This window comes from Lathyrus oleraceus, chromosome 5, assembly GCF_024323335.1.
Source record: "Lathyrus oleraceus cultivar Zhongwan6 chromosome 5, CAAS_Psat_ZW6_1.0, whole genome shotgun sequence".
Taxonomy (NCBI): domain Eukaryota; kingdom Viridiplantae; phylum Streptophyta; class Magnoliopsida; order Fabales; family Fabaceae; genus Lathyrus; species Lathyrus oleraceus.
In genome coordinates, this window is record NC_066583.1 from 555,317,288 (window position 1) to 555,327,598 (window position 10,311).

The following is a 10,311-nucleotide window of genomic DNA, read 5'->3' on the forward strand; positions in this document are numbered from 1 at the left end:
TATTAGTTTTTCTTTCTTTTTTGTTGTCTTTTAACTCTTGGATTAATCCAACAATTCAGAATTACACATAAGACAGGGAATGAAGAAAAAATTGGAGAGATCCAATTCTCTAAAACAAAATAGACCGAAAATTAGTATCCAAACTTTAAAACAAAATTATTGATTAATAATATTTTTATTCCATATGATAAAGTGCACAACTGATACGTTATGCAGATATTTATTACACATATATATGATTCAAAGAAGACGCAATACTCATATACATAGATAGATGCGGTGCAAGCTACTACAGCATGCATTTTATTTATTTATTTATATTATCCGTCTTTGTCTTTGTGTTGGAGAATCAATCCATCCATCCAAGTTTAACAGTTTTGAGTGCAGAAACATTTAAAGTTATGGCAAGTGCCACTGATTAAGTGCGCTTTGTTCTTGCAGTGATCATCACAGCTAGCATCCGTGAAGCATACTCCCCTGTATGTATCTGCCAAATGCTCACAGGTGTTTGCCTCTGTCACCACAATTTCTTCTGCATCCATAAGCACCATTAAAAACAGTATTAGAATATAATTACATATAGATATTTATTAATTTGTCGATTCTGATAAAATGATAAATGAATATAACAGATGCATTATATAATAATTAAGTAATATACTAAGAATGACGAGTTAATTACGTGCAACAAAGAGAAAAAGGAAGAGGAAGGACAAGGCAGCTAGTGATTTCTTCTCCATAACTTAATTAGTGATGAATGTGTAAACTTAATAGGACTCACTTCACTTAATATGTTATGTGTGTGTTTGATATATGCGATAATGATCGTAAGACATATATATAGCCCAAAGGACTTGACTAGTAAATAGTTGTAAGAGACATCACATAATTGAATTTGTATTTCCATGGAGAAAAGTCAATAACGTATGGCCTATACTACTAGTGGAGGTTATCAAGATATTTGATGCTAGCCACAAAACATATGATCAGGGTCCGTCCTGATTTTTTAAAGACCCATAGTCATTAATAAAAATAAATCTCTAATTAAAAATTGAGTAATTAATCTAGAATTTTAGTCATATAATAAACTTTTAAATCTTTAATTATGAAAATAAATATTATTTAATTGTTACATTAAAATTAAAACATGATCGTCTCATATAATTTGAAGATTCTGTTCTAATTTTAAAAATAATAAATAGAATGAAAAGAATTTAAAAAGAAAAAGAAATTATCTATAAATATTTCAATATTCTGAGAGGAAGGCTATTAAAATCGAAGTTTTTTAATTAATAAATAAATAAAAATTAAAGTTGTAAAATATGAAAATATGTTGCAACTATTTGTTTTTGTCAAATATCACAAATACCTAGAACAATTATCATTACAAGAAAAACTGTCCCAGCCACGTATATATTGTGATGTGAAATTCATGTGGCAAAAAAATAAAAATAAAAGAAGTCAGATGTGCACAAATTAGCAGATGGGGAGAGATTTGAAAATTTCAAAATTTAAGTTGTGACGTGAAAATCACATCGCAACATGATATTCAAAAATTAAAAAAAAACGTTAAGGAAGGAAGAAGACTGACGGTGACTTCTTAGGGGACAGTTGACTAACAAATTTATTTGTGTCATGATTCCCACGTCGCAACTTTTTGACCGTTGGAGAGTTGCGACGTGAATTTCGTTTCACAAAGTTGCGACGTGAGATTCACGTCGTTGAAATATCTATATAATTTCCGTATTTTTCTCTCTCTTGCCCATACACTAGTTTTATCCTCTTACTCTCTCAATTCCTTTTCTCTTCTTCATTACTCTCTCAATCCATTTTTTACAACATTTTTCATCTTCAAATTTCAACTTTATTATTAATTTCTTCCTCCAATATTATCTTTCTCAAAAGGTATTTTAAGATAGTTTAATTTTTCATTTTTTATTTGTTAAATATTGTGTTGATTTTTTAATTGTATAACTAACATTTTTAATTTTTTTTCTTCAAGATATATCACGATTCAAGCATCAAGGTTTACGATTCAAGTTTTTTTTTTTATCTTCATTGAGGTATTTAAGCAATTTTTTATTTATTTTTTAGATTTAAATATATATATATTCGGTTGTTGGTTGTTGTTATTATAAATTTATTATGTAGGATGATTTTTTTAAATAGAATATTATTAAAATAAATATATAGTTAATTCATAATTAATTTATTAATCTATTTAAACATATATTTTTTTTAAAACAGAATATTATTTTTCATAAGATATTATTCTGTTTATATATTATTTTTTTAAAAACAGAATATTATTTTTCATAATATATTATTAAAATATATTATTTTTCAGAATATTATTATTCATAATACATTATTTTTTGTAATATATTATATATGTATATTTAAAAAAATAAAATAGAATATAGTTATGTTTTATGTATATTAAAAGAATAATATGTTAATTAAAAATAAAATGGTATGACATAGTTTTTTTTAAACATAACAATTTTTTTCAAAAAAATAAGAGTATATGGTTATCAATTATATGTATTATATGTTTATTGTATATATATTTTTTTAAAATATAACATAGTAATTATTTATTAAAAACATAAATTATTATATGTTTATTAAATGTTTAGTTAAAACAAAAACAAAATATTTATGTTTATCTTAAAGAATTTATTATATAAATTTATAAAAAAACAAAATAGTATGAAATTTATTTGTAGTTAGATATATTAAGAATAATTATAAAATAGTAGAAAATTTATTTGTATGAAAAGTAGAGTCTAGTTAATATAAATTTTTATGTTTAAGAATAATATTAAGTTAGTTAATGTTTTATCCAAATTTTCGAAATTGGTTGATATATTAAAATCATATTTGTAATTAAAAAGATAATGATGGTATAAATGTGCAGAATGGAATATTATCGATACTATCGAAGTTAGATGTACGATAGGTTGTATCTAGGAAGACGCGGACGTAAACCAAAATTTGAAGAAGGAGTTAAAGGATTTATAACGTGGGCATTTGTTCAGGAATGTTGTCGAAGCGAAGGAGGAGTTAGATGTCATTGTCTTAAATGTGAATGTAGACTTATAATTAGTGATCCAGAGGAAGTAGAACTTCATTTGAAGAGAATGAATTTCATTGAGAAAATGAGATAAAACTATTTTTGAAAGAGTTAGAGATAGGGAAGGAATGTCACATCCACCATAATCCACACTCGAAATGCTAGAAACAATAAGACAACTGGCACTAACTGAGGCGAGACGTGAGTCGATGCAACATGAGACAGCGATAAAGGCCCAAATGGAGGCGCAATAACGTCAAATAGAGGCAATGACGAAGAGGAAAGTCGATATGGAGAAGATGATGCGGAAATTTATGCAATCACGGGGGAGTTGTAATCAACATTTGATGGAAATGAAGGAGTTGGTGGTCAAGAACAGATGGAAGGCGAGGATGACGATAATCTTAACATTGACAAGTTTTCCGATCCCGATAAACCATAGGATTTTTTTAATTTTAATTTTAATTTTAAATTTTTTAAGATATTAATTATTCATTTTAGTATATTATAAACTTATTATTTAAAAATTTCCGTATTAATTTATATTTAAAAAAAAACAAATTATTATTAATTTTGTATTTATTTATATTTGAAAATTTTATTATTAATTTTAGTATATATTAAAACGTAAAACAATAATTATAGTTTTTTATTAAAAAAAAAATATTTTGTGTCGTGATTTTCACTTCACACCTTTGTGACGCGATTTTCACTTCACAACTCTGTGACGTGAAAATCACATCGCAAGTCACTATCACATTTTCTGTCATCTCTGCTGCTACTGAATTATAACAGATAAAGCTAAAAAAATATGTGCATAATGTTTTGTCATGAATATCACGTGACAAACTGGTACGACGTGATTTCCATGTGGCAAAGTTGCGACATGATTTTCATGACGCAACAGAGTTGCCACACGTGCTTCTGCCGCGTAAAATTTCATGTCGCTAAAAACGTCTTGTGAAGTAACTTTTTATGTTGTAACGTGAATATCATGTGGTTACAGACAATTTTTTTGGTAGTGTATAACCATATGATAAAAACTATAAACATTCAAAATTTGAAATTTTTATCCAAATAACCAATTTTTTCAAATAAATATCCAAAATAACTCATTTCTCTACCTATTTCTTAAAGTAACTACAATTGGCGATAGTATACAAACACGTAGGAGGAAGAATGTACTCTCTCTCATATATGTTTGTACAATGTCTCCTTTTATGTACAATACACATGCATCAATTGGATTGACATCTCCTTTACGTTAAAATACTTTTTATTTGAAAGTGGGTTATTTTGAGAAATAAATAAAAAAAGTGAGTTAGTTTGTGTATTTATTTGAATAAATGGGTTATTTTAGATAAAAAAATCTCAAAATTTTGTAAATTAAATATATTCATAAAATTATGAAACCCTCACAATATTGAGAGATTTTAATAAGAACCTCAAATATTTTACTAGAGTTTATATAGTATCATGAAGAAAGTCGAATTAATTATACAAATTTTAAAATTTTATAAAAATTGCAGTAAACTAAACTAATCCAAATGTGATTATTTAAAAATCGTTTAAACCTAATAATTTAATTTATAATCAATTTATTATAAAAATTTATTAAAAGTTATATTAATTTTGCTAAAACTTTAATATTTATAATAGAATAAAATTAAACAATATATATTTTTAAACAAAAATAATAATAGCTCAAACCACTTAATATATTTATATCACAAAAATTTAATTATAAATGAAATGAGCATATCATAAAAATTTAAATATTGATATATATATATATATATATATATATATATATATATATATATATATATATATATATATATATATATATATATATATTGATATATATATATATATATATATATATATATATATATATATATATATATATATATATATATATATTATATAATATATATATATTGATATATATATATATATATATATATATATATATATATTATATATATATATATATATATATATATATATATATATATATATATATATATATATATATATATATATATATATATATATATATATATATATATATATATAATCATATCATTAAGTCTATCATCCAAAATTTTGAGATCCCATTTTTTTAGGTCCTATGTTATGGGGTTGGTTGCCCTACCCCATGATCGACCTTGCACATGACACAAATTAATACAACAACATGAATTATTCTGCATTAAATTTTCACAGAACACGCAGTCTGGTCTTAATCGATTCTTAAACATCCAATTTTATCCTATCATATGTGCCCACACTGGTATGCTACTTTTGTGAAGCGGTCAATATACCCGTGCAAGGTTTATTTCTTTTGCTAGGTAACGCCATTGAGTAAGGTTATGGTTGTGGGTTGCCGCTTTCGGGCGGTAAACTAGGTTATGAAAGTGTCACATAAGTCTTTCCACGAATCTATGCTATCATCTGAGATCCATCTGGAAGAATCACGTCATTGCAGCTCTGGTCAAGGTTAGTGCGAAGAGCTTGAATTTAACCTCTCATTTGGCGTGGCGTGGTAGTAATCCATCTGGTTGTCTACATGTTCAATGTGCTCGTATGGACCTCCCATTCCGTCATAGCTCTGTAACTTTGGATGTTTTTCTGATGACCTCAAAATTCTACTATCAAAGATAGGGGAAATAATATTTGAGGAGCAACAATAAATATATGACAGCAAATATAACAATTAAAAGCAAATAAAAATTACTGAATCTTTAACATGTAATCCCTTAAAGCAAGGGTAAAACTCACATGTGTTCAAAACCAAAGAAATATCTCCACTACAAAACTTATGATTTGAGAATGAGAAAACAAAAAATCTCCAAAAATCTAATATAATGCAATCAAGATATATCTCTTCTCATATCTTGTTTCGACAATTCAAACAGTAAAAATATAGCATTATATATCAAAAACATTTTGTTTAAAAATTAATTCAATTCAACAATTTTCGGAAACTCATTTGAAAAAAATAGAATAGATTTTCTCACTTCTTTTTTAACCAGAGATGATTTTCTCTATATTCTAGATCTAAATTAACCTTCTCTATTTTGATTAACATGGAGTAATAATTTTGATCTTAGACTTTAAGAAGAAAAATTACTCATCCATAAAAATTTTAACCATTTTTTTAGTTTTAATTGTTTTTAATCAATTTTTGAGTACTCTAAAAACAAAGAATGTCCGATCGCACATGACAAGAATCGTCTGTCTAAATATCTACACTCCTCAAATTTAATTAAAATGTTATTATTATGGTTGTTACTTTGCTATTATTTCATTAAGCGCCTACTTGAAATGACAAGCCCGACGATTTTGGGGTTGAGGAGGCATGCATGGCCCCTGGCTGCGACTCCCTTTAATACAGATTGCTACACTCCCATGTTCCACCACAGGTGCATCTATTGACTAATTTAATACAGATTCCTACACCACTCCAAAGAATTTTCAACATATCCCAATTCATTTATTGTGATTATTATGTCATATGTCCTCTATCTTTTTCTGGCCCCATAAAAGGAGTGTTCAACTACAATAACCCAACAAAGATCATAAACTTTTATTTATATGCTTGTATATCTCATTATTATGTAGCTATATCCTATATACTAAGAAAGCACTATACTATGAAAAGTTTGTTTATGCCCCCATTTTATCGGTAAATTCATACTTTTTATTATATTAAATAATAAATTATTAAATTCTTTTTTTCTATTTTTTTCACCATTTTACTTTATATACTTAACTTTTTCTGGCCATTTTTTTAATGAAATAGGCTTTGACATAAAAGACTAATGTTGATATATAAAAAATACATGTATTTCTTTTAAAATGATAAAAATCAAATATATGATAAATATTCATCAATAGTAAATTAATTAAAATAAATATTTTTTATTATATTATCAACATAAAAAATAGTCACAAAACATATATACTAACTCCAATTTTTTCATTTATTAATTTTTTTCATATTATTTTTATTATAAATAAATTATTGCAAGGAAATATCTATAATTAACTAATTAAATTTAGTATTTGGATGGGTGAACTACTTCAAATAGTATCCACTAAATTTAGTATCAAATTCATAAAATTGGTTCCTTCTTTTAAATTTAATCAGAATTGGTCCACTCTTATATTTTTGCATTTAAAATTAACGATATTTTCGTTTTTTAAATGATAATTTTTTTGGAAAATATGATAAATTATCATATCTAAATTTACTGTAGAATTTTATAAATAAAAATATAAATTAAAAAATGAAAATATCGTCGCTTCTTTATGAAAAAAATGTAAGAGGGAGATCAAAACTGTTTGACTTTAAAATAAGAGAATTAATTTTGTGAATCAAGTAAATTTGGAGAATCAAAAGTGTAATTTTGCCTAAAAAATAGTTAAATTTATGTTAAATTAAAATTTTTTACCCTCATATTTTACTACATTCACGAAAAATAATTCTTCTATTTTAAATTCAAATATATTTAGTCTCTCTAATAACATTTTTGCAATCAAAATTGAAGACGTGCCTATTTTTTTTCCAGGTCCACCAATATATTTTGATTCATTTCTCAACTTTTTATATTTGAAAATTGATGAAATATGTCCATTTCTTAATATAAATTTTGTCTTTAAAGTTTAACAAAAAAAATTATATGATAATTTATCATGTTTTACTAGTGACATCTCAATTAAAAATAGGTATATAATCAATTTTAAGTGTAAATATATGAGTGGAGAAGAAAATTTGTTTGAATTTAAAGTAATACTATTTATGTGAATGAGATAAAATAGAAGGAACATAATTATAATTTATACTTAAATCTACTTTTAATATATAAAAGTTAATTACTACCAAATTTACGTTATAACCTAATTAAAATTAATAAAACATGGTTATTCAAATCTCTAATTGTCTTTTTGCATTATTGGTATTTGTTAATCCAATGTTAATAATTATTACATTGTATCTCTATTTTAAAGGAAAATATATTAATTATTATGAACCCAATAAACACAATTGTATCCCTTTCAATTACAAATACCAATAAACACAATTGTATCCCTTTCAATCACCCATATAAAATGAACTCATTACGATTGTCAATGATTTCTCTAAAAAATTTAATAAAAATATCATATGAAATATGGAAGAGATTGTTAAGTAGTTGCTTTGACAGGATGAAGATGAATATGTGCAAAAAAAAAAAGATGAAACCATATTATAGGTTAATATTTTTATTAATATAGGATGAAATTTTTGTGATACCTTAATAATTAATTTTTTCTATTAGTATAGAATGGATTTTTTGTGAAACATTTCTTAATGGCGGATTGAAATATTTGAGATTCTGAATTATAGTATTAGAAGATGAATGATTTTGTTTCATAAACGTTATGCTTTTGAGCTTTGTTTTTGAAAATATTTTATAACTTTTATTAATTCATTTATTATTGCAAAAGAATAGTGTATTTTTGTTTTATGATTTTATTTTATTGTTTAATTATGTTATGTATGGTTGTGGTTTAAAAAGTTGATCCTTACAAAAACCACCCATATAAAATTAATTCATGATGATTGTCAATGATTTTTCTAAAAAATTTAATAAAAATATCATATGAAATATGAAAGAGATTGTTAAGTAGTTGCTTTGGCAGGATGAGGATGAATATGTGCAAAAGAAAATATGAAACCATATTACAGATTAATTTTTTATTAATATATGATGAATTTTTGTGATCCCTTAATAATTAATTTTTTTCTATTAGTATAGAATGGATTTTTTGTGAAACCTTTCTTAATGGCGGATTGAAATATTTGAAATTCTGAATTATAGTATTAGAAGATGAATGATTTTGTTTCATAAAGGTTATGCTTTTGAGCTTTGCGTTTGAAAATATTTTATAACTTTTATTAATTCATTTATTTTTGCAAAAGAATAGTGTATTTATGTTTTGTGATTTTTTTTTATTGTTTAATTATGTTTTGTATGGCTGTGGTTTAAGAAATTGATACAAAAAGCACCCATATAAAAAGAACTCAGGATGATTCTCAATGATTTCTCTAAAAAATTTAATAAAAATATCATATGAAATATGAAAGAGATTGTTAAGTAGTTTCTTTGGCAGGATGAGGATGAATATGTGCAAAAAAAAAAGATGAAACCATATTATAGGTTAATTATTTTATTAATATAAGATGAATTTTTTGTGATACCTTAATAATTAATTTTTTCTATTAGTATAGAATGGATTTTTTGTGAAACATTTCTTAATGGCGGATTGAAATATTTGAGATTCTGAATTATAGTATTAGAAGATGAATGATTTTATTTCATAAAGGTTATGCTTTTGAGCTTTGTTTTTGAAAATATTTTATAACTTTTATTTATTCATTTATTTTTACAAAAGAATAGTGTATTTATGTTTTATGTTTTTTTTTATTGTTTAATTATGTTTTGTATGGTTATGGTTTAAGAAGTTGATCCTTACAAAAATCACCCATATAAAATGAATTCATGATGATTGTCAATGATTTTTCTAAAACATTTAATAAAAATATAATGCGAAATACGAAAGAGATTGTTAAGTAGGTGTTTTGGCAGGATGAATCAGTGCAAAAAAGATGAAACCACTTGACATGTTAAATTTTTTATTAATATGTGATGAATTTTGTGATGCCTTAATAATTAATTTTTTCTATTAGTATAGAATGAATTTTTTGTGAAACCTTTCTTAATGGCGGATTGAAATATTTGAGATTCTGAATTATAGTATTAGAAACTGAATGATTTTGTTTCATAAAGGTTATGTTTTTTAGCATATTTGTGTGTTGGAAAGACATAATTGTAATATAAAAATATATTTGTATTTGAGTGAAACTATTTTATGTAAGGAATTACACGAGCTATGTTTTTGAAAAAAGTTTCTAACTTATATTAATTCAATTATTTTTGCAAAAGAATAGTGTATTTATATTTTATGATTTTTTTTATTTATTGTTTAATTATGTGTTGTATGACTGTGGTTTGTATGACTGTGGTTTAAGAAGTTGATCCTTACAAAAAGCACCCATATAAAATGAACTCATGATGATTGTCAATGATTTCTCTAAAAAAATTAATCAAAATATCATATTAAATATGAAAGAGATTGTTAAGTAGTTGCTTTGACAGGATGAAGATGAATATGTGCAAAAAAAG

The 10,311-nt window shown here is 24.5% G+C and overlaps 1 long non-coding RNA gene across 1 annotated transcript; it reads right to left on the reverse strand.

Annotated features, from left to right (window-relative positions):
- Positions 1–236: 236 nt before the first annotated feature.
- LOC127086351 (uncharacterized) lies at positions 237–889 on the reverse strand. Its single transcript, XR_007789461.1, has 2 exons — positions 683–889; positions 237–532 (listed from the first exon to the last, which is right to left on the reverse strand). It is a non-coding gene; the product is annotated as an uncharacterized LOC127086351 (long non-coding RNA).
- Positions 890–10,311: the final 9,422 nt, after the last annotated feature.